Below are 27,627 nucleotides of genomic sequence, written 5' to 3' on the forward strand. Positions count from 1 at the left end.
ACCAGAAGCTAAACATTAATGAATGCCAACTATAATTATATATATATATATATATATATATATATATATATATATATATATATATATACACATTATATATATAATGGCTCAGTGTGAGGTCGGAGGGATAGTGGATGGGGGAAGGGGGGTTCACAGTGTGAGGGATATATATGATGAACGTCTAAGTATTACCTTGTCTTGTACACCTGAAACTAATAAATTAAAAAAGAATTAAAAAAAATAAAGTAATGGATTAGCTGGGAAAAAAATAATAAAAGTAACACAGAACATATGCTTGTGTGTGTGTGTGTGTGTGTGTGTGTGTGTGTGTATACAGTACTATTTTTCAAAAGCCCACCCACAAAACAAACAATGTACCCAGATGATTGCATTGGTAAGTATAAATCATTCATATAAAAAGCATATATGAGCTGTGATCAAACGATATGATGAATGTTTAAGTTAAAAAATCTATATTACAGTAAAAGACACTGCTATTAATCGTCTTCAAAATACTCCCCTAGCTTCAAATACACTTATCCTCTCATTCTTGCCATTTTCTAAAACAGTTCTGGAAGTCCTTTTTCATGAGTGTCTTTTTTAATTGCCCTGTCGTGGCTGCCTCGATGTCCTGAATTGATTCAGAACATTTACCTTTCATGGTCATTTTGACTTTGGAAAAGAGCCAGAAGTCGGAAGGTGCCAGATCCAGTGAACAAGGCAGATGAGGACACACCGTAATGTTTCTATTTGACAGAAACTGCCATACCAGAAGTAATGTGTGACAAGGAGGCTTTCCGTTGTAATCAAAACATACGGTGAATGTTGCAGCTAAATGCCATCCAATGCAAAGGCAGGGATCTTCAATACTGAAAGAGGTGCATCGGACCTTAGTAACAGTGTGTGACAAGTTTCAACTTGTTGGGTGCAGTCAGTAGGGTGTGAGCTATCGTTGAGAGATGGTGTGTTTTAAAGTGTGCCATAAATCATCCTCCACCATGACAACGCTCTGTGTCACACATCGCTACTGGCATACATCAATTTCTGTCAAATTTCTTCATTTAAACATTCACCATATTGCTTGATCACACCTTGCATTTAAATTGAAATTGTTTTTTATAGTAATGTTTTTATCATTTAAATTCCCACTAGCAATGTAGACATTGTCATTTCTGGCATTAACCCAGCAATTCCAATCTTAGTATTGTACTCAGGAGAAACGAAAACATATGTCCAAATAAAAGACTTGTACATGAATGTTCACAGCATCTTAATTCTTGTATACTGAAATTGCCCAAATGCCCAACTACTAGTAAATGAATGAATAAACAAATTTTGTATTTTCACAATGAGATACTGCTGATCCACATAAATGAGGAAAGTTATACTTGCCACATGAATATATTTCAAAATATTATACTTATATTGGAAATATGTGTACCTTCTGCTAAATTTTGCTATGAACCTAAAACTGCTTTAAAAATAATGTCTACTAAAAATAAATAACTTATAAATACAATTAAAATACATTAAATGATAAAAGCCAGTCACAAAACAATACTTATTGTGTGATTTCATTTATATGAAGTTTTAGGCCTGCCTAAATCAATCTATAGTGATGATAGTTCGTTGTTTGTCCAAAGACCTGGAGTGGAGATTGCTTTTACTTCAAATGTTTGTCAGTGAAAAATGGAATAGCTACTAGTACAATTTGGTACCACTGTCATAGTTGTGATAGGGCTACAGCAATTCACTCCCCATTGCTTTTGCACCATCAGTGCAAGTGTTATCATAAAGGAAAAAGTGAATGATTTCTTAGTATTATTAGAAAAATAATTTAACCTCACAGCCTCCTTCAAAAACTCTCCGGGAATTTGGGGGTGACTGTGGACCATACTTGAGAATGAGATTGGCAACAGAAGAGCATCTATGAAAACTTTACATGTAGTAACATACTCAATAACAAAATATTGAAGCCCTTCGTATGAAGAATAAGGCAAGGTTGATTGCCATGGAGCATAAGAAAACTTTCTGGAGTGACAGAGATGTTCACTTAAGTGGTGTTTACTTTGATGTATATATGTCAAAACTCATTGATCTGTACTCTTAAAATGTGTCCATTTAGTGGTTTGTAAATTGTACGCTTAAAAAGCTCTTTTAAAAATGCATATTTACTTTATTTGATCTCTTGCAGTTGCTCTGTGGCTGCCAAAAATTTGAACTTTTGAGATTTCTTCTAGATATAAGAATGTTGTCAGAAAACTAAAACAGTATCTTTTATTTGACTATTATACAACTTGGCTTGTTTATCAAACAGTGTAACCATTTTTCTTAATATTCCATTATTCTTGGTATATCTATGGAAGGACCTACCCTTGTAATGCTTTCAATTTCAAAGTCCAAATTGGTGCTAGTGGAAACAGAGAGAAATCAATATTAATTGGGAGCCTCCATAAAGTACTGATTTTTGTAGTTTCAGGTGATACATTGAAAGCAGTGGATCCCCTGTAAACAGTTTTCTAATGGATCATATCCTCTCAACTTGACTTCTGACTCTTTTGTTTGTAATCTACTTATTGGGTAAAGCAGATTCTATAGAAAAGTAAAAAGCATGTTATATCAGTCTCTACTTCACACTGTACAAGATTCAAGAAAATAGAAGGAGAGGAAGACAGAAGCATGGGAATAAAATATGGAGAGAATGAAGGAATTAACATTAATTATAGATTAATATATGAGACATTATATTAAGAATATCACATTGATGAATTCATTTCTTCCTCACAACAACTATATGAGTAGGTTTTATCATTATCCCAATTCTATACACCAGAAAACTTAGGTATAGAGAGGATACATAAATAGCCAGGTGTTATGAGTTGAAAAATGTCCCCCCAAAGCTAGGTTAAAGTCCTACCCCATGGTACCTGTGAATGTAGTCTTGTTTAGAAATAGGGTCTTTGTAGATGTAATTAAGTTAAAATGATATCATACTGAATATTGGGGTAAGCCCTAATTTAATGACCTCTGTCTGTATAAGAAGAGGAAATTTGAAGGCAGAAAGACACACAGAGGGAACAATATATAAAGATGGAGGCAGGGATTAGAGTGATGAACCTATCAATCAAGGATGACAAGAATCGCCAGCAACTGCCGGAAGTTGAGAAAGTGGTATGGAACAGATCCTCCTTCACTGCTTTCAGAAGAATCAAACGCTGCCACATTTTGATTTGGATTTCTAGCCTCCTAAACTGAGAGACGATAAATTTCTTTTCTTTTATGCCACCCAGTTTGTGGGTACTCTATTACAGCAGCCCTAGAAACTAACACGACAGTTTATATGGCTAATAAGTATCAAATTTGAATTCAGCAATACTAACTTATGAATCCATTGCTTTTTAATAAAAATCAATCTGACTAAAGGATTCAGACATTCATCGGACCAAAAACATGGACTGAATTCCGTGTTTCCCATGTTTTCCTCACATTTCTTTTCAACGATACTGATAAATTAGGAATAAATGAAATTTCTACTTTTAATTAATTGTAGGTACCAACATAAAATATGTATGTATTTCTTCTTTGGGAAGATATCAGTTATCTTTAAATTCTTTTTCAGATATGAATAGGTGTACTGAATAAAAAAAGAAAAAAATAGGGCAATTCTCTTTCAAATTTAACTTTAGTCACCTGATTAAATGGGTAAGTAGCAGAGTAAAAAATAATTAGGTCTCTTCTCTAGAAAATTTCGACAAAGGAGCCAAAAACATACAATGGAGAAAAGAAAGCCTCTTTAATAAATGGTGCTGGGAAAATTGGAAAACCACATGCAAAAGAACAAAACTAGACTGCTGTCACCATGTACTAAAATTAACTCAAAATGGATCAAAGACCCAAACATACGACCTGAAACAATAAACTGCATAGAAGAAAACAAGCATCCTTACAAACTTTGGGTTCAAAGAGCATTTTTTTTTTCCAATTTGACCTCAAAGGCAAGGGAAGTAAAAGCTAAAATAAATGAATGGGACTATATCAAATTAAAAAAAAAAACAAAAAAACTTCTGAACAGCAAAAGAAACCATCAACAAAACAAAGAGGCAACCAACTGAATGGGAGAAGATATTTGCAAACAACATCTTCAATAAGGGGCTAATATCCAATACTTATAAGGAACTCATACAACTCAACAAGCAAAAGACAAACAATCCAATTAAAATACGGGCAGAGGACATGAACAGAAACTTCTCCCAACAAGACATACAAATGGCCAACAGATATATGAAAACAAGTTTAACTTCGCTAGCTATTAGGTAAATTCAAATAAAAACCACAATGAGATATCACCTCACACCAGTTAGAATGACTAACAACAAGACAAATAATAACATGTGTTGGAGAAGCTATGGAGAAAAAGGAACCTTCGTACATGGTTGGTGGGAAAATAAATTTGTACAGCAGCTATGAAGAACAGTATGGAGGTTCCTCAAAAAATTACGAATAGAATTATCATATGACCCAGCAATCTCTCTCATGGATATCAACCCCAAAAATCTGAAAACATTTATCCGTAAAGATACTTGTACCCCGATGTTCATTGCAGCATTATTTACGGTGGCCAAGACATGGAAGGAACCAAAGTGTCCTTCGATAGATGATTGGATAAAGAAGATGTGGTATATATAAACAATGGAATACTACTCTGCCAAAAGGAAAGATGAAATACTGCCATTTGCAACAACATGGATGGATCTTGACATTATAATGCTAAGCGAAATAAGTCAGATAGAAATAATTGAGAAACATGTGACTTCACGCATATGTGGGATATAAAACTGAAAACAACAAAGGAACAAGACAAACAAATAAAGAAACAAAAACTTATAGACACAGCAACAGTTTAGTGGTTACCAGAAGGTAAGGGGGTAGGAGGAATTGTAGAAGAGGGTAAAGTGGGTCAAATATTATGATGGAAGGAGAACTGACTCTGGGTGGTGAGCACATTATGCAATATATAGATGATGTATCATAGAATTGTATACTTGAAACCTATGCAGTTTTGTTGACCATTGTTACCCCAATAAATTATAATTTAAAAAAATGAATAATCAGGTCTACATTCAGTCTACACTATTATCTTCCTTTAATTATTAAAAAAACAAATAAGAAAAACATGAACTGTCCAAAAATAAACAAAATTAATGGTTACTTTATTCATTTCTCAAATATATTAATTTGAAATACATCTGCTTCAATTGCTGTGGTATTTTATAAAATCCAAAGCAGTAATAGTTCATTAATGCCAGGGCCAAGGCAATAGCCACTCAAAAATAATGTTTTCCTGAGATTGAAATATATTTTGTTCTTCCTGTGAACATATAAAAGCTGAGGATACTCTTATATGCCTCGTTATTTATACTGATCTTGCACCAAAGGGTTGATAAAAGTATTCATTGCACCTAGGAGCAGGAAAGTGGAATGACCCACCTGGAGGAAATTCATCACTAGGCGCATCCCTGTGGAGACCTTGACTGAAAGGAAAACTGTGTTCAGATCAACACAGCAGGGAGACTGTGTGATCCACTGAACACTTCTCAAAGGTATTTTTCTGTCTTTTACTTTCAATAAACTACACTGATAGTCTTTCTTCTATTCTTGTAAAGATACACATCTTTGGAATTTATATTTGTAAGTTACACAATAGTTTTATGTTAAAAGAGCATTACATTTTCTGATTTTTAAAACAATAACAAAAATGTATACAATGTGGAAAAGTATAGCATATTTAAATCAAATAAAACCTCTTTATTCAGAAATAATTTTGAAATCCTCAATATTGTATATAACTCATATAAATAGAAAACAAACATTTTATATGATTGGTATTATGTCACATATTTTATATCTTTGTACTCTTATTTTCTTAATCTCGTAATGCTTTTCTTTTCTTAGTATTATATAGGCCTCTTTCATTATTTTTCAGAGATATAATGTTAATGATTAACTACCTAGAATTCTACTTTATTACTAACTATACTTAAATGGTTGTATTCTTGGACACTTAGATACCTAAAATGTTTTTTGCTATTTATATGTCTACAGAGAGAGCATTTTATACTTATTCCCCAAAGACTTACTGGTAAAGAACGACGAGCATATATTTCCTAAATTAAACTATTCTTAAATTCATGGACTAAAATGTATTTGGTCATTTATTTCTAGATGCATAAGAAAGTGGAATCTGTGAACTGAACGCATTAATTCATAGTTCTTGACTTTCAAATGTCTTCTTTACTTTCCTAAATGATGTCTAATAATCTCTATGCTTCACTGTTTCTGTTTTGTACCCACCTCCCTAGCTTAAGAGAGCAGCATACATATTTTGGGATGAGATTTATTGAACACATGGCATTTGGTAAGCATCAAATAAATCATAAAGAACATCATTCCATTTTCTTCATTTCTCTGTAAGACTTTACATTATTAGTTCCCAAATTACTGACATCCTTTGATAGTCTACGCAAGAATGACCTTTTCTTCCCTTCTGCATACACTTTATCAGTCCACATGACAGTTCCCATAAATATGCCTATGCATACTGGGAAAAGCAAGCATAATGTGTAGCTTTGGATATGTGTATGGGCCTATGTTTTCTAAATTGAACCTTGGCATGTGAAATACGCTTGACTGACTGACAGTTTAAAAGCTACTCTTAAAGCTCTGAGAAGGAATGCCTTCCTGTCTCGTGGTTTTGTTACTCTCATTTCCAATATATGCAGTGAGTCTACCACACAGACTCTATGATCAGAATTCGTAATTCGACATTTGGTTTAGAGTCTCTGCTTGTGATTCAGTGTGTTTTTTAGTGAAAAATAGTACCTTGCAAACATTCTGTAATCTAATCACTTAGAATCCCCTAATCTATCAAAGATTACTTAACGAATGATTATGAAACTTAAGAAATGCAGTCAAGAAAGCTCATTGGATAAAAGTTTTATATTTGTTGTATGTAATTGCAACTTCACTCCTGAGGATATGGACCACCACCTGTCATATGTATGTGAATAATCGGGTCCCTTTCCAGCTATTAAGGAAGCCCCACTATGTTTCCATATTTTCTGGCAAAAATAGAAGTTAGCTTAACAGAACATCTTGGCAAACAAGTTGCTGGCATAGAAAGGCAAAACACATGCAAGTTGGCAAGAAAAATACCTTGCATATGTAACCATCTCCAAAAACAGCAGGTGCAAATCCAAATTCACCTTAGCCAGTCCTGTGATAAGCACAAATTCAAGTAAAAAATTTAAATATTTGTCTAACTTACTATAATTCTGGATATAGGTTTAGAGTCTCTTGTTTTTATTTCTTGGAAGAGGAAAAACTTGTTTAGAATGAAGAATGAAAACTCTGTCTCCAACTAAAAAGAATGATAGTTCTACATTCTGTTGAACGGAATGTTGTTCATTGTTCATTTTCTGGTGGTACATGCATTTTTTTTTCATGAGTTATAAGACTCCCATCCCATTTCTATTCTGTCCTTTAAATTTTTCCAGCAAAAATTACTCTGTTTGTTTTATATAATTACTTTTGGCTGTTGTAATAACATGGGTGTGTGTGTGTGTGTGTGTGTGTGTGTGTGTGTGTGTGCTATTTTACAAATAAATCACGCTAATTTTATAGTTCATAATATTTCCTTTAAATAAGTTTTTGTATGGTCATATTCATTTGTTTGTTGAGTTCCTTTATAGAACATATTAGGGCAGGAAGAATAATGCTGTAGCTACCTTATTCGATATAGTCTGATCTCAGTGAATTTGCCCTTCATCCAGACATCAACCTCAGAAACAGAGAGGTTACTTTTCCTCTCACTATCCCTCATTCAATTGTTAAGTAGGTGTCATTGATTCTGTCTCTTTAGCATTGTTCATATCTTGTTCATAAGTATTACCTTCATTGAAACCTTAATAATCTCATGTAAAAACTGCATTTGTCTCTCAAATATTTTTTGCCTCTACTTGTACATACTTTCAATTGCTTTACTACAGATGCTAGAATATCTTTTCCAAAACTAAATCATGTCTCTACCTTATTTAAAACAGCTCTTCATTTTAATTCAATCTGCTTACGATGGCATGAAAATCTCTACGACCTCACTACTGCTTATTCTTGAAAAGTTACTTGATGAGTAAGTGTATGCATCCATCTGATTCTTTTGTCCATAAAAACAACTTTCAAATGAAAGAATGTGCCAAAGTAGAATTTCCTTGATTTGAAAATAAAGCATCTTGAGAATTTTGCTCACCGTTAATTTCCTGTGCACATTTGAAATATTTTTGTCTCCTAGATAGAAACCTCCACGGCCCCTCTATACCTTTATGCACATATAATTTCATCATGGAATGTATACAATCTGAATACTTTTAGATATCTTATTACATGAAACTCCCAATTTTAGACTGTAAATTTCTTGATAGAATACCTTTTTTTTTGAATCCCCAAAGAATATTTATTCATGGAATGAATCCTGTCCTTTAATTAAGTTTACCAGGCCTTTTGAATTCTGAGGGTTCATCCATCTTTTCTGACCACAGGTGATTAACTTCTACATAAAAGTAAAATAAAAAGGCTCTATCCCCAAAATTATCAAATACACTACACATTTTCTCACGAGCATCACCTTAAAATAGTTGAATTCCTTATCCCAAAATCCATGAGGTATAATAAAATAGTTATTGTGTTAGGAACTAAGATGTAATGAGTTTGTTATGGGATATTAGGTACCAATATTCCTGATATTCATGTAAACTTCCATAGCTGTGTTGGAAAATCACAGTAGACTTGTCTACTAAAGTTGAACTTGTGTGTTCCTTATTACTTATCATTTCCACTTATAGGTGTATACCTAAGAGAAATCTGTGCACGTTTATAACAGCATCAGTTGAAAAAGTTAAGAAAAGGAAACATTTCAAATGTCTAACAATAGATGAGTAGATAAACAGAGTGTGTTTTATTTATAAAATATAGTATCATGCAGAAATAATAATGGACAAACTGCAGCCACACACATCAAATTGGATGAATCTTTTCAGAGGGAGAGAAGCCAGACACACCATAATACATATCATATAATTCCATTAAAAAACAAAACAGACAAAACTAATATATCAAATAGAATTCAGAAGAGCAATTGACTCTGGAGGAAGCAGACATAGTAATTGGGTGCCGACAGAAAATCAGCTAGTGATGTTCTATTATTTTGTCTGTGTTATGGCAATATATGTGTGCTCATTGTGTGATAACACAATGGGCTGTGCACTTATGACTTGTGTACATTCTATATGTTTGTTATACTCCACCAAAATCTTAAGAACAGGAGAGTGTTTCTGATTTTATTCTCAAGAATATTCAAGTGGATATTGCATCTGTGTTTCCAGAATTAAATAGTCACTGTGAAGAAACACTTGACACGAGACAAGTTCAAAATCAAGGAAAATATGCCCAAATAAAATGAAGTGAAATAAAATAAAAAAGAATGTAAGGAGCAAGTAAGATATTACAAAATGTACAACTGATAAAGTAGAAGAAAGATTCAAAAAATTTACCCAGAACTTATGTGATAAGCCCAAAGGTAAATGAGGAAAAGGAGATACGCGGAGATGACGACATTAACTGTACTAACTCTTATGTAACAGGATTCTTAGGAATAAAGATCCGATCAGATGGAATAGAAGCAATACAGAGGGAAAGGAAGAGAGGGAGAGAGGGAAAGAGTGAGACTGATTGATTTATAAAATTTAGAAAATTACCTAATTAAAAATTAAACAAGTTACTATGGCAAAATACAATAAACAGAATACCGTCATTGCAAATATTTTATTAAAAATAAAATAAAATCCCCAAGGAGGTAATGCTGGTTTCTTTTAAAGATCATTACTCTGTACTTCCAAATATCAAAAGTATATGGAACCGGTGGGAAACAGACTAAATTCAAGAATTTTATGCCCAATTTGCCACTCCTGTGCAAAGTAATCAAAAGGTATTTTCATACACTCAGAGGGTCAGAAAGTTTACACCCACAGCAGTTTTACTGAAAACAAAACAAAACAAAGTACTCAAACATATTTGACCAACCAAAAGAAGCAGTGTCTGGAAAAACAGTAAAATAGCTAATGAAAACAAACTAAATTACAATTGCCTAAATAATAACTACTATACTTAAGAAATCATGTAAGTAAAAAAATAAAATAAAATCAAAAGATCAATAATAACAATAAATAATATGATCAAATTTATCAGAAAAATAGAACAAACAATATAAGAAATTGAGAGTAAGAGGTAATAATAACAATGCTAAATTTATCATATTAATACATAAGACCAGGGTCTATATACACCACTATAACTTTAATAATTAAAAAAGTAAGTTTATATGGAGTATAGCATAGGGAATAGAGTCAATATAATTGTAATAGATATATACTATGTCAGAGGGGCAAGAGATTGGGGGAGGGAGAGTACCACTTTGTGAGGGGTGAAATGTCTAACTATGGCATTGTTTTGTACACGTGAAACTCATAAAACAAAGTAAGTTCAAATATACTTTATAAAAGTTTATAACTATTCACGAATAGAAAAAGTAACATGCATAACTTCAAAATCAATGTATAAAAATTAAAAAAAATTAAATCTACATATGTTAATATGGAGAATGCGAAAATAAAAAATAAAAATAAAAATAAATTGCTAAATAAAATTAAACTCAGTTCTAAGTTCACACATTAGCCTAGGATTAAAGGTGCACTAGAAACCCAGTTGTAAATTCAAACTGAGATCTGATTATTCAAACATTCTTGAAGGTTTTTCCTCAACTTTTGATTTAAGATCACCAAATTGTACTTCACTTCTCTTGTTTTTATTTGCCATTAATGAAGAATATTTTTGTAATATTTTCTTTCAAATGACAAAGTGTGGATTTAAAAAAAAATAGCTATCTAACAGGTTGCATATATATCTTAAAAAATAAACTTTATTAAAAAAATTCAAATAAGCAATATAGATATTGCAATATTAATAGAATTAAATGAATAATATAATGAATGTAAAATAGTTAAGAACCAGAAATATACTAAAGACAAAGAGTTTCAGGGACAAAAGAAATAATAGAGTTATTTACTGAGCACACATTTTATGCTCATAACATATCTCTTCTTATATAACCCTTTATACAACTCAATTATGTAGGTGAAATTATACCCATTTTTCAAGCAAGGAAATTTAGCCCCAAGAAATTCAATATATAAAATCATTAAACTAGATGTACTAAGACCATGATTGAGCAAGGTCTATAGAATCCAAGGCCTGCAGTCAATGGCCACTGTACTATTGTTCTTTATTAAAGCTATTTACAAGTGAAAAAACAAATGAAAGTGACTGATTAAACAAAAAATGTATGGCAAATGTTTATACCAGTTGATACCAACAGCTAAACATATAAAATATCATGAGGGTTAAGTTACTATGACGTAAAATTGGATTACAATAGAAAATTTATACAAGGTTATTTTTATTCTAATAAAATATTACATTCATATTTCAGATATAATGGCCATGAAATACCATTTTCTGGATATTAATACTATTAATAATGTAGAAAGCAAAAAATGTGGTAGCCAAAGAGAAATTGTCAGAAAGATAATTTCTTGGAACCTGAAAGAAATTTATAGTGATGTAAAGTATTTAATACACACACACACATACACACACTATGCTATGATTGTTACAGCACAGCAACATTTTGTAGGATGTTACCCTTCCTGTTTTTTGCCCGTAGGCTGACTATTCCTTGCAAAAATATAAATAGAAAAAATTAAATTGTCTCAGAAAAGTCCTCATTTTTTTTATGTTTTTATCTCAGTATGCCTCTCACCGACGCCAGATGAATCAAAATCCTTTGCAATTGTATTTTCCCTAAATCATCCCTTTAGTTTAGTTCCTAAACTCTGAAATCCTGCTGGTAGGTAAGCACAGTATTCAAAATACTATGAAAGTTGTCTTTGGGTACTATGTTTTTTCACTATATTTGAATTTTCTCTCCATCTGCTGTTAGAAAATGTGATAGGATGAGTAACAGAATATAATTACTGTGTTTATTTATATTGAACGTCTGTACTATACAATACACTTTGAACTCCTTGAGGGTCTGGTTCATGTTCTATTCCAATTTCCATTCCCCAGCATCCAGCTCAATATCTGGAATATATCAGGACCTCAATGATATTTGTGTGTGAATGGATCTGAATACATATGTACATATTATGAAGTGAAGTTATCAAAATATAACATCACTGTGGAGATTTTCTTCTCAATTTATATTGCAGTACAAATAGTTTTCTACCAAGACATCGAAAGAATTAATCTTTTTAATCAACAATGAAAAGCAAAGCAAATTGAATTTAGATAAATCCAAGAACCCAATCAGCACATTGAATATTGCTGTATTTCACATTTTTCTATTAATGAAGATTGTTAGAAACAGATTGTACCTAGGGCTCTTTCCACAATAAAATTATAGTGCAGAATTAGTTTGGTAGAAACAAACTACCACAAACAAAAAGCACACTTTCTGGCGTTTAAAGAGGACATTCAAACATCAGGTGGTTCACTACAGCGTTTGACCTCACAGTTTCCTTTAACCCTGACATTCTCTAATTTTTTAATTTTCTGGTTGACCTAGAATTCGTCTTTATATAACTGGAAGCTTTTTGCATTCTATGAAGCTGTGGACTGTCTTTGCCACAACACAGGCTGCTATTGACTCTCCCTGTCATTTATTTATGTGCATAGCTTTATTGTCCTTGAATGTAAAAAGGAGCTTGTGCTAATCAAGTCACACAATTATATCCAGTTCATGTTTTGACCAGCCAAATATGCTCATGGGACAATTATGAGGTTGAGCAGTTCAGTGCATGGGTGTACATAATTCAGAGACCTCAACTGTGTTATACAGAAATGAAACAGCCACATTGAGCCAACGGAATGGTAGAGAGAAGTTTAGGAGAAAAAAAATGAAATTCTAGTAGGTAGACTATTGAATTTATTAAATTTTCAAACCCCAATATATTTTATTTTCATCATACACAGGATGTCCTAATATTTTAGTAACATCTTCATAAAAGGAAATAATTTTCCTTGGCATGAGCGAACAGTAGAAAGTAACATCACACTTTGTGGTGAATATCGCATTTACCTGGAATTTATTCAATCTGAAAGAAACTTCACTCTGTCTTTTGTAGGACAACGTTTAAATGGTAATGTGATATATTTATATTTTACAAACCATATTTCCTATGGTCTGTAAAAATACTGAAGATCAAATTCCTTTTCTTATTCTGTATATAATAAGCATTTTTGTTTGTTTTGTTATCTTGCTTAATATAAAACGATAATGACACTTCCTGTCTGCATACTCACATAGTGGCTGAATAAATCAAGACAGATTATATGGACTAAGGGTACTTTCAGCTCTATTCAGCATTTACAGGGCTTTTTTAGAACACTTTATTTGCATTTTACTATTTAACCTTCACAACCTCCTTTATCTTCTTTAAATATAGGAAATGGGCAAACACAGGTAAAACAGCCTATAAGGTGGCAAAGGTGTATTTCAAACCATTCAGTCTAACACAGTATTCAAAATATTATGAATCAAAATATTACAGAATCATTATGCTTGCCTTACATTTGCAATCCATTTCACAATTGACAATGGACTTTCACTTGCTTTGATTCTCACAGCAAGTTGGTAAAATAAGTGAAGCAACCATTAGTTTAACTTTTAGACGTCAGCAAAATCAGGGTCATATAATAAAATTATAGTCAATAATATGAGTAAAATCTTCTTATAAACAAATCCCATTTCCCTATATCATCCAGATTATAAACAATGTCTCAATCTTATTCCTCCACTGGAGGAATAAGATTTCTTTGTCTTTCCTTATCCTTTTACTATTCTTTCTCTCCTTATCCCCGCCACCCCTTCTCCTATTTTCAAGAGTTTCTGAGTGTCTAATATGCCATATTTTGCTTTTTTCTTCTATGGGAAACAAAATAAAATTGAAAAAAGATAGAACAACCAGCATTAAGTTAAAACAGAAGTTCAAGAAGTGCTAGAAAATAGTAAGAGCTAAACTTGCACTTTTAAGAAGCCCAAATAACTAGTTCCAGTTGAAGTAAATGGTAGAATTCTGAAAGCTGTAGTTAAATGTGCAAATGATTAAACCTAGCTGCTGGATCTAACTCAAAATATTGAGTAAAAGACTTCCCTCAGTCTAGGAAAAAACATAGAACATTCCGGTCAGCAATCTTTCTCTGATTGGAATAAAATTTTAAAATGCCTGGCAAATACATGTATATATTCCCTAAATCTGAAATAAATATCTATCTACAGATTTCAGTAGTACATTTACTATTGAAAAATAAAACAAATCACTGAAAAATACATAGTTTTCAACTTCAGTAGCCAATGAGGCTATATGCGTTCAGAGTAGGGAAGGACATCATAATATAACTATGCATTAGAGTCTATTCAAAATAGCAGATTTCTTACTGGCATGAAAATCAAATAATTCGTTCATCAGATATTTATTGGTGCATTTTATGTGCCAGACACTCTCCCCAGCATATCAATGAATATAGATATCAATGGATATAGATATCAATGAATATAGAGACAAAGATATTTGACTAATAAAATAACATGAGAATGTTAGAACACTTTTCAAGTCAACAAAACATTTTTGTCAGAAAATTTTCAGCTAAGAATTTTTCGAAGAAAGAAATTCATTTTTAAAAATCAATGAATTATTTAGATAGGATGAAGGGTGACTTCCTCAATGAATATAAATGTCTAGGTGAAATTAAGTACTAGTAGTTTTGATATTAGCAGAATTTTAAATAAAGCCTGTTTTGAAATAAATGTTGTTTTTTGAAGGGGACATTTACTTGTTTTTTTAACCTCATTCTTTTTTGTTAATGCAGCGTTCAGTAATAAAAAAAAATTTAGAAAGTGTTATAGCCTAACAATAAAGAAATCACATCTGGAGTCTGCCAGACATGGTTCAAATTCTCTCTAATCACACAGCTTTTCAAGTGACCATGGTCTGATTAGTTAAGCTATATCAATCATAGGTTTTTATTTATAGTATGACCTAATTATAGAACCTACTTCATTATGTTTTTGTGAGAATTACATGAGACACTATTAAAATACAGGACTGTACTTAAAAATACCACTTAAACATACGACTATCACGGCAATCTCAGTCAGACGAATGTGAGGGTGGTTAAAAGCATATTCTTACTAGGCCATGTGAGAACTTTGCTTCAAGAATATTTGCTCTTTTTCAGGAGATCCTATCAGTGCAGTGAATTAGTCTAGTCAATGACACAGTTCAAAAGGTTGATGGAGTGAAACAGGCAATAATGACCATGTCTTTCCAGACATCATAAGACACTAATATTCTGTTAAGACAAACATTCCTTAATCATATTGATTTCTCTCATACTGTGTTGAATGTTTTACATTTCAAACCCCAAGTGTACTGTCCCAGAGGCTTAGCATAATGTTGAGAATTCAAAGGATAGAGAACCACGATCACAGTGCATCTCACCTGGGCGAAAGCTCATTCCTGGTAGTGGATGAGCCCCTGGAGTTAAGATCCCAAGTACGTGTGGAGAGGAGACCAGTACAACATATAGATTCATAAAGCATAATGAGGAATTTTTGATGTATAGACACTCATCTTTGGAAAGTATTATTTTTTAACTGTGGTAAAGGGGAGTCCTGCAAAAATGGGGAGGAGGGAACAAAAAACGCTAATAGGTAAAGACAAACAATCATTTCTATAGAGAAATATAAATTAGAGAATAAAGTTTAATTTCAGCAATCCTGTTGATTAAGTGACTCTTTATAAAATATTGCAAACCAAATCATCTTTTAATGACTTTGCTTCTATTGATAAAGAGCTTTCATGCTCATAAATGTCTTCTAAATGAAATTGTGATACACGGTAAGTTGGGGCTGCCTACATAATGCCCATGATTTTTAAATAGCAGGGAGTCCAGCTTGCTCACACAGTAAAAAGCTGTCTTTTATGTTCTTTTAATTAGAGTAGACATTTCTCCCTTGATACTTAAAATTAAAGATTATACTTGTACTTGGAAAGCTATAATGAATTTCTGATGATAGGTAAGAGTATGGGGCCTTGGGAGTACTTTCCCTCAGCAAGAAAGCCAAAATGGTGTGTAGGTAAATAGATTAACATACTTTTACGTGCTCTTCATGGTATTATTGCTAACTGGTAATAAAACCTTATTAGAGATCACAGTGTAGGAAAATTTTAAAAGGTTTTATGCTTCTATATAATACAGTCACATTTATGGTTTGTTTACCTTTGTACAAGTATTTGCCAAGTATTCTTCACTTATCCTTTCTAAGTATGGGTCAAATATTATATTGTCCTCAGAGAAACAACTAAGAGGGAGTACAGTGAAAAAGATGTTTTATTTTTATTCGTTCTCAGAAGAGAAGACTTTCTTCATTATTTGATATTCTCTAAATTTACATACAAGACCATATATACACAGAATTACTTTAGATCTAATGGAGACAGTGGTCAACATGCAAATTATTATTATTATTTTAATTAAAGTTTATTGGGGTGACAACTGTTAGTAAAGTTACATAGATTTCAGGTGTACAATTCTATATTACATCATCTATAAATCACATTGTGTGTTCACCACCCAGAGTCAGTTCTCCTTCCATCACCATATATTTGACCCCCTTTACCCTCATCTCCCACCCCCCGCCCCCTTTACCCTCTGGTGACCACTGAACTATTGTCTGTGTCTATGAGTTTTTGTTTCTCATTTGTTTGTCTTGTCCTTTTGTTTTTGGTTCATATACCACATATCAGTGAAATCATATGGTTCTCTGTGTTTTCTGTCTGACTTACTTTGTTTAACATTATAATCTCAACATGCAAATTATGACGTAGTCAATAACCTCTTCTCTGTAAAGATGATAATTTCAAGACCTATTCAGTCACTATTTGTCTCAAACTTCAGCGTCTCTAGGTAATGAGAGTCATGTGTGACTTGTTTTTCTCCTTCAACATTTTATTTTAGAGATCTATGTTTGCACTTTTAAATCTTAAGGTAATTCTTTCATTTTATTTTCCATACTGTATTTTCTATGAATATAAAGCAATATCTTTATTTATTTTCCTATTATAGGCATTTATGTTCTTTCCATTTTCCCCTAATAAAATCTGTATCTATGTGGGCATCCTGACAAGCATCTCTGGTAAAAATGTGTAGGAGTGTCTCTGGACAGATACACATTTAGAAACAGAAGTGTAGGGTTTAGGTTTTTTTTTTTTTAAAGTATTGTAATATCTTTACACATGACATTGTAGTTAATTTCTTGCTTATTTACATTTTGACAAAACTTGATACTGTCAAACTTTTTGACTATCCCCAAGAAAATTCATGTAATGATATTACATTGTTGGTTCAATTAGCATTTCCCTTACTACTAACGATTACGAGGATTTTACTTTTTACATTTTTAGGGGCAGTTTACTTTTCTTCTTGTGGAAAATGTGCACTTGTAGTATTAATGTAGTTATAGCATTTTTTTTTTTTTGGTCATTTTCATGTTGATCTGTAGGAGTTCGGTATGCACTGAATACCAATTTTATGCATTGAACACCTCTCTTTCCTGTGTGTCGCTGTTTCTTAACTTATTTTATACCATGTTGTGACCTCATGCCTTTTCCTTCCTGTAAGAATATTTAGATTCAGTTTCTCTAGTTAAATAAGGAACTGTATCTAAAGAAATATATTTAAGAAAAATGTGAAGTGATCACTTATGTCCCCATAAATCAGAGAGATGACTTGGTATTATTCAAATTGAAGATTACAAGACTAAGTTACGATAAAATTAAAGAGGACAGATAGTCTATATTTTAGGCTTTTCAAGCCAGATACATCTCTCCTGCTGTTCAATTAAGGTAAAATTTTTTCAATAAAAGCAAGATATCTGCATATATGTTAACTACCGTGTTTCCCCAAAAATAAGACCTAGTCGAACCATCAGCTTTAATGTGTCTTTTGGAGCAAAATTAATACAAGACCTGGTCTTATTTTACTATAAGATCAGGTCTTATTTAACATAATATAAGACCGGGTCTTTTATTAATTTTTGCTGCAAAAGACACATTAGAGCCGATGGCCCAGCTAGGTCTTATTTTTGGGAAAACACAGTATGTAAAAATGCCTTTTTCCCAAAAATATTGATTATGATACTGTGGGAAATACTCTGAAGAGGCAGCTAAACAAATAAAATTGCAGTTGAAATGCTTTTTAGGTCTGGGTAAACACATATTTCTGGTGGCATTATTATTATTATTATTATTATTATTATTTTTAACTACCAATTTAACAATGAACAATCAGTTATTTGGAAACTACTGTAAAGTTTGAAGTCCCAAAGTTCATTAACCAAGAAATATTTCTACGTAAATACTAGTAGAATGTGTCCAGCTTCTTTCTACCTTGTATAATCTGAGCACAATTGACTATTATTTCTTTGTTATAATATAAAAAAAGACAATCATTGTAAGAGAGATGTCAGACATGAAAACTTTAAGGCTGCAAAGGGGGAAACAACATACTGAAATTGGTTTTTGGAAAAGAAGGTGGTGTGTATCAGACATGTACAATTAAACCTCTACAATCAAAGTACACTAGATTCCAGAGTCCAGCCCTGATTATCTGTGAGGTAGTGATGTGGGAGATGGAATACTCAAGGTGGTAATGTGAAGTGTACCCTTTGATAAAATTCAAGATTGCTCACAAGGAGCTTGTAGTGATTTAATAGATAGTATAATCTCACTATGGGATTATAGTGCAGTGAGGCACACTCTACAGTGATTTCATTATATATTGTCAATGATATTTATAGTGGAGGAATTTATTCATGGGTCAAATTCCAATATCACCCCCTATGTACATAGTTAAAGGTGTTAGACCTGGAAAATGACAAAACTAGAGCTGTATCTCTGAAATATGTAAGTAGCAGTAAGGTATATGATGAATTAAAGCAAGGAGACACTAACAAAAGGCTGGATTTGATATATCGTCAATGGGTGTGAGAGGAAAGAGTAATTATATTGGGACATAAAATCAGCCTCAGCAAATTTAAGAAGACTGAAATCATACCAAGCATATTCTCTGATCCCAAGGCTTTGAAATTGGATGTCAACTACAAAAAGAAAGCAGGAAAAAACACAAATACATGGAATTTAAACAATATACTTTTAAAGAATGACCAGATCAAAGAAGAAATTAGAGGAGAGATCAAAAGATACATAGAAACAAATGACAATGAAAATACATCCTTCCAAAATTTTTGGGATGCAGCGAAAGCAGTTTTAAGAGGGAAATGTATATCATTACAGGCCTATCTCAAGAAACAAGAAACATCCCAAATAAATAACCTCATGGTACACCTGAAAGAACTAGAAAAAGAAGAACAAGTGAAACCCAAGGTCAGCACAAGAAAGGAAATAACAAAAATCAGAGCAGAACTAAATAAAATAGAGAACAAAAAGACAATAGAAAAAATTAATGTGACAAAGAGCTGGTTCTTTGAAAAGATTAACAGAATTGACAAACCCTTGGCTAGACTCACTAAGGTAAAAAGAGAGAAGACATTAATTAACAAAATCAGAAAGTGGAGTGAGTCAATATTTAAAAAACATAGTATATTGGACTCATGACAGTTACTGTAATTTACCAATAAGATAAGTAATATTAAATGAACTAAAGTGAGCAAATCTTCTACAGCTATGCAACTAAGGATGATGTGTATGATTAAAGAGTAGTTATATGCCTAACACTGTCTGAAATATTGATCAAAATATTAAATACAATTGATGCAATCCTAATAAATATTTATTGTTCTAAGTCTTTTTATCAAATAAAACTGCTGATACCCTGCAATTCTCACATTAAAAGAAATGATGATTAGGGAGCTTCTCTTATTTCAAACAGGAAATTGTTTCAGTAGAAATGAATGCATTATTTTTGTATACAAAAGCAGCAATCAATTTATTTTTGTTCTCAGATGAATTCCTAATATTGCACTTTGTTATAGCATAGCTCTTTTTAAAAATAGCATGTGATTAAAAAAATAATACTCTTAGTCAATTGCCTCTACTTATGTTTATTTTTTCTTTCATTTTTAAGATACTCTTCATCATTTGCAGCTCACAGTTTGAGAAATATCTTTAGAGACCTTCCTTTTCCCATGTTTTTCCATTGTCATTTTAATTGATTTTTAAGCTGTTTGCATGTTAAATATTATATATATATGTTTATTTATTTATTTCCCCTGCCAGGAAAACAGCATAGGCAAGCCATATTAGAATAAAATAATAGGCTAAGGTGCATAATTGCATTATTTACAGCATATGTTAAAAATCAAATAGTTCAAAATGCATAAAGAACTTGCATTCATTTTTAAAATGATAAAACATACCATGGAAAAAAATACGACAAGGCAATTCATAAAAGAAGAGCTTAAAATTACCAATAAAAATATGCAAAGACTGTCAACCTCACTTGTAAACGAAAAATTTCTCATTTAAACAATAAAATATACTTTAAAACTTCAAATAGAAAAAAACAAAAAGAAACAATTTTTTTTATTTCAGTGAAGAAACGAAAATGTGACTCTCTTACCGTGATGGTGGGCCCTTTAATTCCAACAGTCATGTTAGAGAGCAATGTGACAGCACCTAGTAAAATTGATAATGCAAATAAGTCCTCATTTCCACTTCAAGGTACATGCAATTACACATTTAAAAAAATTTCAAAGGGAGTTAAGTAAAAGAATGTTCATTGCAGTATTTTTTTAATGATGAAAATTTGAAGCAAAGTAAATGAATTATCATTAATGAATTAATGCTATGTAACAGTTAAAACAAATGAATCAATTACATTTCCTTTTATACATCAACCATGGATATATAGTAAAAAATAATTTTAAGAGGAAACTGCAAGCTTTACCAATATTATATAGTTTCCATAAACATAAACAAGACAGCTCTGTTTTAAGCATGTGTGTGTGTGTGTGTGTATATATATATATATATATATATATATATATATACACACACATATACATATATATCTGATAAAATTGACAGTAAAGATATACATCAAACTCATCACAATGTTAGTTATGTGACTTGTGCAGGAAAAGGAGAGGTAGAGAAAAATATTAGGATGTGGTGAGCTTCTTTAAGAAAAGGCAATGGCTACCTGAAATCTATGTAATTTCACTAACAATTGTCACCCCAATAAAAAAAAAAAGAAAAGGCAATGGCTGATACGTCTGACATGATTAATCTATTAATTGAATACAAAATAAAAGAGGCTTGCATAAATTTATGTATGAGAATATTGTACCAGTATTTGAAAATGTAAAATAGTGATACATATATAGCATACAATGAATGGGGATTAGGATAACAAATGCTGGCATATCTATATTATCGAATAACGTACAATCATGAATTTTATACTAAATAAACATTTACTGTTTTAGAAATCGCTCACACTATTGTGCTACATTAAAGAGTGTGTTATAAATTTCAATGTCATGATTCTAAATGTGAAAAAAATTGATATCAAAATATAAAAAAATACATTTACAGGCAAACAGTGTATATAATCCCACAAAGAAATCAGTCACATCTTATTGGAAAGGACAGAAGATGTTTCTGAGGGCTTTTTCAAACAAAAATTATTTCTCAAAGTCCAGAAGCATAAATTTCTAGGTCTTACCTCAATTGTGATCTTAGTGAAATGTATTACAAGCTCACATTATACAATGTGCTATGATGGGGCTTGGCATAAAAAAGATAGTTTCAGACTCTATCCCAATATTATTATTGCATTGTTAAAGTTTTTATTTGGACGTAATTTCAGAAAGAGGACATTTTTTGCTCAAGAACTGAAATTTAGGATTGCTTACAGCTGAGTACCTATGTATTCTGCTTCAGAACTACCTTAGCTGTACTCTTCCTCAGCTAAACTTAGTGCACTGAATAGAAAAGTGGATGAAATATAAAAGGTTCCCTAATGCCTTTCAGATACTCACTGCTCTGTTATCCAAGCCTGAAAAAGGTAATAATCCTTTACATTTTAAAGTACAGCCAATTAAGGAGAAGTCAGAGGTCTGGGAAAAGAGCATATCAGTAAAGATTTAAAATATTCAGTCAATACGAGGTCTGATAATTAAGTTCGCAAACTTTCCACTTGTACGTTTACACAGATGAAAACACTGCAAAAAATTGTTGAATTATGCGTCAAAATCGTCGGCTGATTGTGAGAAGCATAGCAGACCAAGTAAACATCAATAGAGAAACGGTTAGGAAAATCCTAACTGAAAATCTTGGCATGAGAAAGGTGTGTGCAAAAATGGTCCTGAAGGAGCTTTTTACTACAATGTGAGCACCAGGTCACATGGCACTGTTTATGAGGGAGTTTTTGGCTAGTAAACAAATCACTGTATTGGTACACCCTCCTACTCACCTGATCTGGCCCCCAATGACTTTTTTCTTTACCTGAAGGAAAATATTTCAAGGAAATATTGAAAGGAAGACATTTTGATGACATTCAGGACATCAAGTGTAATACGACGACGGGTCTGATGGCCATTCCAGAAAAAGAGTTCCAAAATTGCTTTGAAAGGTGGACTAGGCACTGGCATCAGTACATAGCTTCCAAGGGGAGTACTTTGAAGGTGACCGTAGTGACATTCAGCAATGAAGTATGTAGCACTTTTTCTAGGATGAGTTTGCGAACTTACTTTTCAGACCTTGTCTATGAATGAATCAATAATCTATTGATTAATAAATCAATACATATTTGAACAGAATGTACTAAAATTATATCTACACAATTTTGAAGTTAATTTATATATCCCTTAATTAGAAATTTAATATAAAATATCTTGTAAATTACCAGATCAATGTAATCTACTATAAGCTTGAATATTGTTCTAAAAACATTAAATATAAGAAGTTCTTTATATAAATATCATAGTAAAGAAAACTTTGAACAAGGGGATTAAACTAGGTCCTTTATAACCTTCACATGAGAGAGGAAAAAGGTTTGGCTTAAATGGTTTAAAATATCTTATAATCTTGCACGTCTCTTGGATGCTAGCTTTCCTCATCAAAGAATACTCAGTAAAATTTGAGGAAAGACATGAAATAAATATTCAAGATTCTAAAAGTTTTATAGTTGAAATATGGATCTTCTCAGCCCATGAAACACAATTTTATTTTTTAATTTATTCACTTATTTGTTTATTTGTTTATTGAAAGGACATATCTCTATCCAATCCATAGCACTGTATCTGCACAGCTAGTGTGGTACTTAGGCCCAGCTGTACAGGACAAATGAAAGTAGTGATAAACACCTTATGCAAGCCATAGGTTCTTTCCCATAGGATGTTGGAATTGGGCACAGGAGATAGTTAGGCCCTACTGGTGGTCAACTCTGTACCCTATAAATTCGAGGTTCTCAGGGAAATGTTCTGCCATGACAGCGAGGAATAGAGAAAGCTTGGCTTTGATGTGGAAGAATGTAGTACAAAAAGGAAGCAACAGGAGAGACTGAGTCAATTATGAAGTTCTGCTAATTTCTGGTCCATGTCCATTTCTGAGGGAATCATCATTACATTTCTGCTGCAAGGTTTCCTTAGCCCCAAACCATGTGCCCTTATCCCACATTCTGCATTTGAACATAAGGTAGCTCACATTAGTTTTAGTTAGTTGCAACTGTAGTCTAATGGATTCAAGTTCTATACGAGTTACTGTCAAGTCAATAATTTGAAAGAAACTGGTCCCTAAAGGCTCCTAAAATGCCATACTCAACAGATACAATAAGACAAGATAACAAGCTTGCAGTCTTCTCTACAAACGAGTCAAAGAAAACACCATCAGTTAGGATTCTAACTCAAGTTTCTTTAAAGCACAGAACATTCAATTTTTCTGTATTGCATTTCCCTGCAATGCCATTCCTGGATCTTCATTTTTTAATAGGGCTATTATTATTATTAGGCTAAGATAAGAAAGGTCCCTTTCAGGGACCTTTCTTCCTTGGTTTCTTTATATCCTTCTTTGATTCTCAGTGATTAATAACAGTGTCACTAAGTCCTGTAGCTGTAGACTGGCAACATTAACCAGAGGATTCCTCTGAAACAGTCTGAACCAGCACTCGCAATAAATCATGCCTATTGCTTAGGCCAGAGTAAAATTCTCTGCTTACACCAGAGAAGTTCTTTTGTACCGAGAAGGTAAAAGTCAAAGGAAGTCTGAATTTTACCCTCAGGAGTGACTGAGATTTTCTGTTTGTTATTAATGGACACATCTGCTTTGAAACACAAACTTCTCAATTATTGTCATATAAGTAAATTGCTGTTTAGTTTTCAGCAAGATACTTAAAAGTACACAATTATATAATATTGTAAAGAAATAATTTAGATATAATTTAATCCATCACCTCCTTTCACATATTAATAGAGAGAAAATGACTTCCCCTAGGTCACACAGAATATTAGTCATTTAGTTAGGGATTAAATCCAGTTCTGGTAACTCTTTGTACAACTGTTTTATTTTAAAAATATCTTATATAACCTTTCAATTATAAATAATAAATACAAGAGTTTTACTCCACATTTTAAATTTTAGCACTACAAAATTGGTAAATCTTTGTTCAGTCTCTTTTCTCATAAAACATTTCTTCTCTTTCCTATCTGTTGTATCCATTTTTAATATTTAATGAATACATTTAACCTAGACATTTAAATAGTCCAGTTAAAAACGTGAAAATGTTCCATTATGATTGGCTTCCGTATAAAAAATAAATTGCTTCTAACGCTTAAAACAATTTTAGTTATGGGGTGGAGTGTTGGGGTGAAAAATAAGAAAAGTGAAACGAGTGCTGCTATATAAGTAATCTTTAAGCATATAATTGTGAATATCTCGTCAGAATTAAAAAGTATACATTAATATTATGGTCCTCGATTTCCTGGAATTAAAGCTCTCAGCATCTTCTGGATTATTTGGATAAAAGTCTAACAGAACACAAAAACAGCTGTTAAGAGATACAGATAGAGGTTTTAATTGACATCAGCCATTCATTTATATGATAGCACTAGTTCTTTCCAAATATGATAACACTAGTATTTTCTTTCTTTCTTTCTTTCTTTCTTTCTTTCTTTCTTTCTTTCTTTCTTTCTTTCTTTCTTTCTTTCTTTCTTTCTTTCTTTCTTTCTTTCTTTCTTTCTTTTTTTTACAGTTTATACATATAGTATCATTTGCAATATGAGTAAGAAAATATCTTGGATCTTCCTTAAGAGTATCTTAATTCCCATACGTAGCCCACAATTTATTTTTGTTTTTTTGAGGTCATGATATGCCTTGTTAACACTAGTTAGTTCCCTTTGTATTGGAGAGAAAAGCTGTATAATTTGCTTCATTTTGTTAGTTTGTTTTGTCTTCCTTCCCCCTGCAAGAAGACACTGCCTGAGATTAGGGCACACATCATTTTATTACATTTCAATCTCCTTTACAGCCTTAATTTCAATAAATAGGATGTCTTATTTCTATTTCCATTGTACAAGTATAAACCTTTTATTTTGAATAATTTTTATTTAAAGACAATTTATTTTAGTCAGTGCATATTATTTTTTTTGCACCAAAATACCTTTCCAACCTATACTACTTTATTGAAATACGTAGTAGCCAGGGAAATTTTTCCATAGGATTCATATGCAGTTAATTTTCATTGATTTTGATCTAATAGACTTGTTATAACAGTTAAAGAAATAAACAAAAGGAAGCTAAAATTCATTGATAGTTATTAAATAACATAAAATGTTTAAGTATTACAACAGCTAATATTTGCACTAAACTCATAAAATGAAAGATAGTGTCCTCATTAAAAAGTAGAAAACTTAGACCCATTTATATGGTGCCATACTAACATAAAAATTAATCATTAATGATATAATTTTTATATTGGGGATTTCAATTCTACTGAATTAAATGAAACATAAATACACACTATTTTTTTTTCCATTCAACTTTCTAACATTTCCTGCTGATCATTCTCCTCCCTTTCTCTATCTTTCTGTATTTACACTTAAATCCATTACAGGAAGAAACTGTGTACGCGACAGAAATATATATTGCCTGGGATTCAAAAATAGGAAATGCTCCTGTGCTCTGTTAGGGTAAGCCCCATCATCTTGTCATTTTTCTCCTTTGATAACTGTCTACCTTCCATATTATTGGTTTCTTATATCCGCTGACAAAAATTTTTATGAGCTTGCCAGAATCATACAACTAGGAAGCACCTCATTCCTAGTTCTTTCACATGTATTTAAATGGTCCCTTGTTGACAGACATTTAGACTATTTATACTGTATCATTATTACAAATAATAGTGCAATATGCTCTACTGAATATCTACTAAGTGCTAGCACGTGGATATAAATTCTAAAATTAAAACGATTATGTCTAAAGATATATTCTTTATATTAGTTTATTTAGATGTCAACAACTTTTGAACTGAATAAAATGCTTCAATTTATACCCATAATGTGTAAAGGAAAGCACGCATTACTCTATGCCCATCCCAACTACAGGTTTTATGTATTTTTTGTAATTGCCTGTTGTTAATTATGTGCGGAAAAGAAGTACAGGGGAATTAGGAAATAAACTGCTTACACCAGTTTTTACCACACAGAAGGGATTGGCAATCTGAAAGTGTAAATTCAGGCACACTTTCTCCTTTGCTTAAGAGGTATGAATACTTGGCTCTAATTTAAAATAATAATAAAAGTAAAAAAAAAAAACATTCTCGCAAAATTTTTTTTTTGCTTTATGTGAAAGTTCAGATTAACCTTACATTTGTTGACAAAGGGAGCAGTTTATCAGTTGGTAAACTGTGGTGAAGGAGAAAAATCACATGTTTCATCTCAGCTGGATTAGGATGCAAAAGTCATCACAATATTGACTGTTGAGCCTGACAGCCTGATTCTAAATCCTGGGTCCACCATTTATTGTGTGGCCCTTGGAAAGTTAATTAACATCTGTGTCTCATTTTCTCACCTTTAAAAGGGAATAATGAGAGTGCCTATATATAGCATAGGTTTTTGTAAGGATTAAAGGAGTTTGTGGAGCTCTTAAAACATTGTCTGATACGAGTATTAGCTAGTAATTTTATTTTTATAGAATGCATTAAAATAATTCTGAAAATTTTGTATCAAATTATAATCATATAATCAATAGGCAAATATTAGCATATTGTATGTAACTTTTGTGACAAAAATATTAGCCATAGAAAAGAAGGCAATATATATTTAAAATTATAAGTATACAATAAATATATATTTCCTGCTTTTGAGGAATTAATGGTCTATTAGAAGAAGCAAGTCATATAAGAGACAATTAAGTTTGCGAACTTGTGCAACGATGTTGC

This window comes from Rhinolophus hipposideros (genome assembly GCF_964194185.1).
Source record: "Rhinolophus hipposideros genome assembly, chromosome: 11".
NCBI lineage: Eukaryota > Metazoa > Chordata > Mammalia > Chiroptera > Rhinolophidae > Rhinolophus > Rhinolophus hipposideros.